Consider the following 9,357-nt stretch of genomic DNA (forward strand, 5'->3'; position numbering starts at 1 on the left):
ATTATTTGTGAGATATAAACATTCCTAGTAATATAATATTTTCAATTGACATGAAAAATTTCCAAATAATGTCGAAGTGACGAACCATTCAAAGTTTGTCGAACAAATAGCTAAAATCAACATACCTACAGCTGTTAGGATGAAAGCATGTGATACAATATTTTACTCAAATTGGAAAAAAAAAATCGATTGGCTGGACACATAATAATCTTATGCCAACACTTACAGTGACGAACTGTTGCAGACGCTGCAATAAACGATTTTAGAAATAACAGACATATAGGAAAATCTATTGCAACAGAAAAACCCTTTGTTCAGAAAAACGTAGCGATTGTAAAATCATTAAGATGAAAAGAATTTCTACCACTTAATGAGCGTGGTCAAAATCCCCGAGCAATAAAATCATCCCTCAAATCAGGCAACGCACGCATCTCGGTTTTAAACAAAAGAGTAATTATCTATTCCATGCGCAAGGGTAGTTTGAAAGAGAGAAACCCAAAAGATAGAATAATAAAACATAGACAGTAGCCGAGAAGGGCGCCGCGACCGAGAGGGCCAACCGTTTTTTGTGCTCAGGTAATCGTAGGTAAATTTAGTCGTAAGTAATTTCTTGTATATATTTCATACATTTTTGAAAATAAATGTCATTCATAGTTTAGCGTCCAAGATCACACGCTGTAGTTTTTATTCGTTGGCTTTCTCGACAATACCTTGGTCGAACTCACATACGAACGCTTCGTTTTCAGTACTGTCTTAGAATTTTGGAATAGCTTCTCGAATGAGTGGAAGGACTAGCCAAAGATCAAGCTTTACTTGAAATCATTGACAGACCCTTTAACCCCGGAGCCCACACGAACCATTCAAAGTCTTTTGAATAAAATGAACGTTTTGCAAGTCTGCACTTCTAGCACAGACAAACAGACCGAACCATTCAAAGCTTTTTTTATTTATAAAAATAAAGGTAAGGGATTTTATATTAAAAATATAAAACAAAAAAGTTATGAATAAGAGTTTATGCCGACACTTACAGTGACGAACCATTCATAGTTTGTTGAAAAATCATATTTATGTAACGAATAAATGTGCGGTCATACATGTTTTACAGATTTGAAAAAAGATGAAACGAGCTCACCAATTGATCCTTCATTTTTGATTGAGCAACCACAATCCACTTTTAGCTTCACTCGTTTCCTCGGCCATAAAAAAGCGAGCCACCCGAGGAAAAACAAACTAATATTACCCGGGCTTTCTCCATGCACTCCAAAGAAAGCGCAACCCGAGAAAAAAAAAACTGACGATTTCTCGGGCGTTCTCGACGCACTGCCCGGACTTTTCCGAAGCACTGCCCGGCAGAAAAGAACGCGTCACCCGAGAAGGAAAAATAATGACGATTTCTCGGGCGTTCTCGACGCATTGCCCGGCAGAAAATAATGTGCAACCCGAGTGAGACAAAAACTGACAACTTCTCGGGCTTTCTCCTGATGGAAGTTAAGCACAATTACAACACACAAATGAAAGCACGCAGGGCGAATTCATGTGTTAATCGGGCGATATTGAAAACGGAAAAGGCAAAATATGGCTCTTTTTCAGTGACAGTTAAAACGAAGTCCTGAAGTAAAGAAAGCGCCACGAATGATGAACTAAACACAAAATTATATACTCACATTACGTTTGATTGACTACTTTTTCGATCCAGTATCCGAATTGCAAGTTCATTTAATATATATAGTTAACATCTTAACAGATAGATCAACAACACTCAGTTCGTGGCCGCATCTCTGCATACTCTGTTCAGCCCCACGCTCGCCAAATCGATGCGCACTTGATCCGCCCACCTAGCTCGCTGTGCTCCATGCCTTCTTGTACCAACCGGATCCGAAGCGAACACCATCTTTGCAAGGTTGCTGTCCGGCATTCTACCGGCAGGGCATGCCCATCGTATACTTCCAGTTTTGGCTACCTTTTGGATACTGGGTTTGCCGTAGAGTTAGGCAAGCTCGTGGTTCGCTTCTACACACCGCCAAAGATCATCCTAAGCACCCGACGTTCGAAGACACCAAGTGCTTGCAGGTTCTCTTCGACCATCGTCCACGTTTTATGCCCGTAGAGGACTATCGGCCTTATGAGCGTTTTGTACATGGCTTTTGTGGAGGCCATAGTAGGCCCGACTTCCAATGATGATGCGCCTTCGTATTTCACGGCTAACGTTATTGTAAGCCGTCAGCAAGGATCCAAGATAGACCACCTCGAACGTATCCTCGTCTATCGTAACACTGCTACCTAGGCGAGCCCTTTCGCACTCGGCCCCACCAGCTAGCATGTACTTTGTCTCGGCCGCATTCACTATCAAACCAACCTTTGTTGCCTCGCGTTTTAGGCAGGTGTACAGGTCTGCCACCTTTTCAAATGTTCTGCCGACAATGTTCATCCCAGACAACCAGAATGTACGTTTAACTAAGTCACCTTTTGCATTATGCGATGCTTATATATGCAAAATTTCACGTATAAGATGTCGCGAAAAGGCCTTATACGTACAAAAGTGGAGGCAATATACGTGCATATTTTATATGATGAAACATAACATGCAATCAGTTGGCAACCGCTCTTCGCTCGCGACAGACGTACTTTTACAAAGCTCATCAAGTGTACAGTGATTCCTGTAGCGAAACATTTTTGCATTCATGCAAGATGTCGTCGTACAGGAAAAATACATTGGTCGTGGACTTCAGTGTCCTCCCCAAACGGCCAATACTAGAACAAGTTGAAGAGTTCCTTAAGGATGTCATTAAGCTTGACATGGCCGACGTAAGGAACATTCAACTACATAACGTCAAAAACTGTGTATTCATCGAGATGAATGACGCAGGCATAGCCCCGCGGCTACAAAAGCTACATCACCTCCGCTACTTCTTCATACATGAAGGAATCAATTATTACATCCCGGTGTACGTTGATGGACCCACAACTACCGTGAGGATCCACGATCTGCCTCCTCAAATGAGCAACAATACCATCATCGAACACCTACAGCAGTACGGGAAAGTTATTTCCATACAAAATGAACTATGGAAGAATTACTTCTCAGGTATACCGAACGGAGTAAGAATTGTTCGAATGAGAATGGACAAGCCGATACCATCGCACATAGTTGTGAACAACGAGGGTACATACGTTAGCTACTCTAACAACAGCGATCGTCCGACGGGTCGTTGTACCAAAAAACAAGAACAACAGCAACGACAAAAAACATCATCTAGCTCGGCCAAAGAGCAAAAGAACAACGGCAAACAGTGCGACGCAGTTGATACACCAAAAGATCCAAGCGACGACGACGACGACAACGATGACAGAGAGAAGAATACCAACGACAACGACGATGAATTCGGAAACGAAACGGCAGCGGAGAATGATTCTGCGAAGCGGCGGTTGTCAACCGAGTCAAGCAATGGAACGAGAGAAGAAAATGTTGCAAAACGATCATGTGCCCTGGTTACCCAGAAATCTGATGTAGAATGGACAGTGATCACTAGATCGAAGAAAAAATGAATGTTTTTTGTAAGTTGTACGAAACGACACGAATGCACTTTCAGTGTAAAGTGTCAAAAATAAAAACTAAAAAAAAAAAAAAAAAATAACATGCAATGCGAGTGTGTAGATTTTCTTGCGAATTAGTATGTGTGGTGACGAGTGCCTTACATGTGGTGTATCACCTTTATACACACATGCGTCTGCATGTTGGCACCAACGAACGCTCTGCAACGCAGCAGCACAAGTCAGTCTTGCGTGCATACTGAAGCTTAACACACGCGGCTACCACAAGTGGCGACGAGGATAAAAAAAAAACTGTGGAACGTGCTTAAATGAGTTGAAAGTTTTAATTAATCTATTGACAACTACTTAAGTTCATGTAAAAATCAATGTTGACAATAATATGTGAAATGTTGAGAATGTGGTATGCGGAAAAAAATGGAATTGATGAATCAAGTGTAAATTACGAAAAGGTTTTTTTTTTAGTGGAAAAAATGCGTCAGAATGTGAAAGAACAAAACATATATTGAAATTTGTGATACACGATTTTTGGAAACAAAACAGTTCAGTGAAAAAAAAAGAATCATAGAGAAACGGATCTATTGATGATGCTGTATCAAGCAGTGCAGACGGTGACCTTGTTTTTTTTCGTACGCGCAGAACAAAAGAGAATAAGTGATTGTGCTGTGTGGCTGAAATGAAAAGAAAATCGCGCATGCATTGTGTTGCGGTTTCAACTTCTAGAGTGTACTATTGGTTCGAAATAAAATGCCTCGTTGGATGAAAGCTGATTGTTGGTTGCGTTGTGTGGCATCAAAATATCCCTAGGCCTAGGCATTAGCTTAGATCTGGCAAAGGTATGGTAAATCATTTAGCATGCTGTACAGCGTAGATCGGCACAAAAAGGTACGTGTTCGCTTGAAGTGAATTTTTTATATTATCCATCCAAGTCATCACTGCAAAGTTGCTCAAGCGTCCCATCGCTGGGTTGGCGGTTCCAACAGTTAAGTGCTGCAACAGTGCATTGAAATTGCCAGTGCCGCGCGAAAAAAATATTGAGCAATGTTGATACCGTGGTGAATCAAAATCCGGACGGTACCAATATCCGGACACTCTGTTAATATTCATTAATTTCAGCTTAATGTGAATGTTAATATGTCTGAAATTAATTCTTACTCTTTACTTTAAACACTGAAGATTATTCACTATCATTTCAATCTAGTTAACATTGCCAAATAATTATTAAAAATAACAATAAGTTAGATGTTTCTGTCTGACGACATTCCATCGTGGTTCATTTTAGTTCAAGTTTAACGATCTCTGCACGCATGAGCCAAGGCACGAACAACGTTTAGTTGAATGAAAAGTGCGTGAAGTATAATTTTGTGGAGTGTTTTGAACAAAATTAAGTGCAAAGTGATACTTTCAATGTTCGATAACACTACTGGTGTGAAAAATGATGCAAATGTGTATTTAACAGTGTATAAAGGGACTGTCCGGGATTACGAGCCAGTGATTTTAAATCCGGACAGCGTGTGAAAGACCCACTTTTCACTAGTGGAACTGTTTTTTTCCATGGAAGATAAAATAAGAGAAGACTTGAAAAGTATGCATAAACAGTTGTGAGTTATCAGAAGATGGGACAATTTAAGATTAATCGTGTATATCTTTTGTTATCACAATCAAGCCACACGTAAAAAGGCTCGAACAACACGCGCTTTGGTTCAGGTAATTACAGCTCTAATTATAGTTACGTTTTGTTCTTTGTGACATTATAGGGAAAATACATACATTGAATTGATATAAGAAAGATATTTAAACAAGTTTGTGAAGTTTTCTTGAAAAGATATACAAATATTTCATATTATATCATATGTGTCCGGATTTCGATTCGAAAGTGTCCGGATTTAAAAACATCATTTGCATTAGGTGTCCGGATTTAAAGACAAGATAGACTCCAATATTTTATTGATTTAATTGTAAAAATCTTGAATAATTCCAATAATTCCATTACTTTGATGAAGATCTGAAGTGTAAGAATGTGTTACATAATAAAACATTACGAAAATTTAACTAAACATACTTAAATCGTAGTTTGAACATTCATGTCGTCTTAAGCGTCCGGGTATTGATGCACCACGGTACTTGCACGTGGTTTTATCAACACCTACAATGGCATAGAACTGCTTTGATATTTCAAACCTATTAGCATTTATGCATTGAAGGATTTAAATGTGCATTACTATGAAACAAAAAAAAATAAACTGAATAATGATAATGTGAGCTAAAATATACAGAACATTTCGTGTTAAAAACAATGTTCAGCATCTGATTAGCGAAGGAAAAACATCAGGCGGCGCATCAGGAGTAATAGTTCTCAATCATCCGAGATTTTCAAAGGAATGTTCGACTTTTGCTACAATAAGAGAGAGCATATCATGAGAAAAGATGTAGTGATTCAATTCACTGTAAATGCAGGATGAGCGGTGATTAAATTCGCTGTTGATATGTAATGGTGATTTCATAAAGAAGTCTCTTAAATTTGCTTTGAAAACTGAAGTTATTACACTAGGTATCACAAAAAAAAAATATAAAAAAAAAAATAAAGGAATAATTCAGCAAATAAAAGAAGTTACAATATATATCGGGTCAAATTGTAAGAGACCACATTCTACACGATTTTTATTGTGTAACAGCAAAACGATATGAACCCAATAGATCTGTGCCGCAAGGGAGAGCTACACATTTTTATTAATCACAGTGATTATCTATTGCAGTGTATTTTGTATTAATATTTTGTTATAAATGAAAGCAAACATCGCAGATAAATACATATTTGTGTTATGGGCGGATAATCCGTATAATCATAGAGCCATTTAACATGATGTTAAAAAAAAATGTTCAATTCGATCAACTTGTGAGAGTGTAAATAGTTTTATTCGATTTTAGAGCATATTAACATTTCGTTTATTAGTACCGACGAAAATATGCAGAAATGTTTTCAGCAATCGTGCGATATGATCTTCACACAAGATTCAACATATATATTTGTTTCTTTTTCACATATCTATCTTGTGCGTACCACCAAACAGTACACTTAATTATCAGCACACCTTTTAAAATACAATTGTTGTCTACAGTGCAGATTTTCTTTAAAATTATGTTTTTGGACGATTTCAAAGTCTGCATGTATCAGAGATGTGTCCAGTAACTTCTTTTGCAAGTATTCTGTCTTCTGCATGAACGTTTGTCACGTTTGTTCATTTTTGCAGGAAAAAAGGTTAGGTACTAGCAAAGCAAAGGCGGTTTTAAAATTTAAGATTGCTCTCGATTTTTGAATCAATGGCTGCGCATGATATTTTCACAGATTTCAAAGGTAGGAGCGGAGTTACGAAGATACATCACATTGAGAAGGTTTCTAGGACTGATTTTTTTGGTCGAAGCCTTCAAGTAGTATTACATACTTGCTATACCACTGTATGTAGATGCTGTGGTGCGACGCCTAATAGGTAATAAAAACGTTTTGTTATCGGATATCAGACATCTTTGCAAGGATTGCTATACGGGATCAATCTGTCATGTTGTAATTGGTCAAATATGCAAAGAGGTTATACGTAGCTACAAAACATGAACTTTTGAATGAGCTGTGATTAAATTCACTAGAAGTGTATTGAAACAATAGTTTTGAGCTTATCAACGACAAAATTAAAAAGAAAAGGGTATTAAAATCTTAATGTTATTGAATTCACTGAAGGTGCATAACATATGATTGAATTTGATGGAAAGCAGTGAGTTTTGATTGAATTTACTGAGAGCACAATGGATGAACGGTAATAAACTCTATGAGAGTGGAATAAGAGGACTGTGATATAATTCACTACATAAGGTATTATCGGGTGCAAATAGACGAAAGCACAAAAAAAAAGTTGTGATTAAATTCACTGAGAGCGCAATGAAAAAGGAAATAAAGCAGCTGAGCATAAACATGGAAAACCGTGACCAAATTGGTTAGATGCACATAAAAAGTATTGTGATTCAATTCACTTGAAAAACACAGAATGAGCTGTGATTTAATTCACTAGTAGCACAATGAAAAACGGAAACGAGCATAAACATGGAGAACAGTGACTGAATGTGCATACATTGAAAGAGTTGTGATTCAATTCACTTAGAAAGCCAGAAAGAGCTGTGATTAAATTCACTGATAGAATGACGGGGAGTTAATTATAAAACACACTGCATAATCTGAACTATGATTAAATTCACTGAAACTCGGAGAACTAAAGTAATGTCAAGGATCTTTTTTTGCCAAAGCTGCCATTTTTATGTTGTGTGCGATGATACTAGGTATATAGTCAGGAAAACAAGGAAATTTCTACTACGACAACATCTGGACTGGCCGGGATTCGAAGTCAAGCACCTTCAGCATGGTTTCGATTTGAGCTGTGAACGTTACCTCTAGGCCAAAGAGGCATAGCATAAAATTTTGATAGAATGATCTAACCTAATGATGATAAAAAAAAAACAAATAAATAAAATACCATTCCTTAATTATATTTTTGATATTTTGTTATGTAAACCTGAGTACATATTATCAGTATTGCTAGCCACTAATTAAAAAAAAAAACATTGATTTCATGATGTGCCGTGGCAATGTTTTTGCATTAGAATTGCTTAACTCATAAACATACAGCCTGATTTATCTTTTGAATATTAATCTAAACTTAAAAAAAAACTTAACTTCTAATCAGTTACTCAGGAATGAAAGTCTTTCAATTATATTTATTATAAAATTGTCGAAAAGGAAAATGACCATCAAAAGTTTTTGTTTTTCCTTGCGACATGTTAGTAGCTGTGATTCAATTCACTGAAAGTACACTAAGATAGTAGAGTATCAGAAAACTAACTCTGAGTTCGAATGAACTAGGGTAAGAAAAGAGTTCATTCACATAATAAACAAATAATAGAATATTGTATGGGAAAAGTGCATTGATGGAAATTACTAAGAGCACTCAAACAATGCACGGAGGTGAATCAACGGGTATGCGTTAGACGTCCCGGAGCCTGCTATACTTGCGTCAGAAAAGGCACTACATTTTATTCACCTCGGAAACAATAAGTTTCATTGTCCGTGTTCGTGCCATGGTCATAGTTATAGTCTAAGGTGGCGCCAAGACCTCAGACTCTTCGCTGAGATTTTCCATTCAAAAGAGATCGTTTGTGCCTGGTTGCAGTGTTCCAAAGGAGGCTTTATTATTATTGTTTTTTTTCACGAATTATTAGACTTTCATGACGGAATTGAGAAGCCGCCAATAATGTACTTACGGTACATTTTCATACTCCTTTTACATTTCATTCTTGGCTTCAGTCACTGCCAACTGGTTTTGACATGAGTACCAGCTGGTGAGCCGAGAAAAAATAGAAAATAGTAAACACTGACTTAGCCGGAGAAAACTGTCATGAACATCAGGATCCGAAAAAAGACGAAATTCATATCACTGAAGTCCAAGTGAAAACAAAATCGCAAAAGAATAAAACAAAAATTTCTCAGAATTCGAATTGAAGAGCTTAAAGAAGCTGTACGCCACAAATATGCATAGAAAAGGTTTATATGGAAAATGAATGGATGATGATATTAGTATTACTTGTGGAACATGGTTACTTCTATAAGACGTGTAGGATTATAACTCAAAACAGAGTAGAATATTATCTTAGCAATAACTTGTACTGTAGGACAGAATTTGGCTTTGCTATCGAACAATATTTATGAAATTAGTGTAATAAAATCTTGGAATGTTAAATTACAAAACCAATAAATAATTTCTTAAA

This window comes from Aedes aegypti, chromosome 3, assembly GCF_002204515.2.
Source record: "Aedes aegypti strain LVP_AGWG chromosome 3, AaegL5.0 Primary Assembly, whole genome shotgun sequence".
Classification (NCBI taxonomy): domain Eukaryota; kingdom Metazoa; phylum Arthropoda; class Insecta; order Diptera; family Culicidae; genus Aedes; species Aedes aegypti.